This window comes from Nothoprocta perdicaria, unplaced genomic scaffold (genome assembly GCF_003342845.1).
Source record: "Nothoprocta perdicaria isolate Ctin4 unplaced genomic scaffold, notPer1 scaffold_408, whole genome shotgun sequence".
NCBI classification, from domain to species: Eukaryota; Metazoa; Chordata; class Aves; order Tinamiformes; family Tinamidae; genus Nothoprocta; species Nothoprocta perdicaria.
Window position 1 is genome coordinate 53,027 of NW_020455653.1, and position 1,800 is coordinate 54,826.

Genomic DNA, 1,800 nt, shown 5'->3' on the forward strand with positions numbered 1-1,800 from the left:
ATTTTATTTTATTTTATTTTATTTTATTTTATTTTATTTTATTTTATTTTATTTTATTTTATTTTATTTTATTTTATTTTATTTTATTTTATTTTTTATTTCGTTTGGCTTTATGTGACTTTACTAATCTGTTTTGTTTTCACACTCTCTGCTGGGCCGGTGCCGGGGCAGCCGGGGCCAGAGCTCCCAGCCCAGGGAGCTGGTGGCGCCCCAGCTCTGCGGGGAGCCCCTGGGTTTCGGGGGGCCGGGCAGCCCTGCTGGGGCGTGGGGGGCAGTGGGGCAGGAACATCCTGTCTCATCCCATCCCGTGGGGCACCAGYGTGGGGCCGGATCAGGCTGGGCTGAACGGTGTGGGGCCCCCGGTGCCCGACACCYCCAGGCTCCAGCACCGGCGCTGCTGGGCTCGAGGATGTGGGACAGCAGCCCCGGGACCTGAGGGCCAGCGGCAGCGATGGGACATTTTTCTTTCCCYCCTTTTGGATTACTAGATTAAGACCACTCTCATTTTTATTCCCCCAAACCTGAGATTTCCAACAACCCCTCGGGAGCTGCGCTGGGCCAGGATGCCAGGCCAGGCACCAGCCAAGGGCCGACCYGGGCAGGAAGGGCCCGGGAGGGACCTGGGTGGTGGGTCCACTCGGTTAGGAAGAGACTGAAGGCAGCACAGAAGATAACTGGCATCAAATTTTAAGTTCAGTCCCATTTTTTTTTTTTGAGCAATATGCCCCTTTTCTCCCTCCAAATAAATAAATCATAACGGCCTGACAGGTCCCCGTTACAATAAACTTGACCAGATCTTCCCGCAATTAGTTCCGCGTTCTCGCTGCTCTGGTAAAAGTCTTGTTAAATGTGATTAATGTTAAAATAAGCTACCCTCGGCCGCACTTTGCGAGATCTTTATTGGAAAAGAGCAAGTCCTTAAGCTTCTTAAGGAGATGGATCCATAATGAAGGAGGATGGCTGCTGGAGATAAGGCTAGAGATAGGAGCTGACTTGCAGATACCTCCGCGCTGCGGCTGCTGCCTCCTCCGCCTCCTTTTGCTGGGAGGGAGGAYGGGAGGCCTGGAGGTTCCTGCAGGCAGGAGGGGCTGGTGCTGCCTGCAGGGCACCAGGCAGGAGCGAGCGCCTGGCACTGGGTCACTGTGATCCCTGGAAGCTGTCCCGGGATCTGGTACTTCGAGGAGAAACAGCAGGAAAGGACTTAGGCACTGGGATGCAGGCACCAAGAAGAGGTCCCAAGGAGGTGGCCTTCTGGCTGGGAAGTGGGGCAGTCCTCACTGTGCTTTAAGACCTTTAATTGGGCTGAAAAGGTGATTGGGCTTTTATGTTTTGTTTTGATTTGGGTTTCCTTTTGGTCCAGAGGGCAGGACTTTTCCTTGACCTTTCCCCTTCTGCCTGTTTCTCCGTGAATGACCCGGCTGTGCCCGTGTGATGGCCCCGGGTTGGGAGCTCTGCTCTTCTCCCAAGGGACCCAAGCAGGACCTGCCCTGAGGCACCTGCGACCCCGGCGGKGGCAGGACCCGTCCTGCTCACGCCACGGGGTGGATGCACCAGGATGGCCCGGGACAACGTGACGGGTCGCCCCTCTCCAGCCCAGGCTCCTGGGGGAGCTGGTGAGGTCCATGGTGGAGGGGAAGACACGGAGGGAGTTTTGCAGCGGAGGTTCACAGCCTGCAGCAAGAAGGGAGATAAATGCTAGTGGCAGCCCAGAGATGTCACATGTAGCCTGTTACTCCTGTACACAAATTTTCTTTTCTTTCTTTTTTTTTTTTTTTTTTTTTTTTTTTTTTTTTTTTTTTT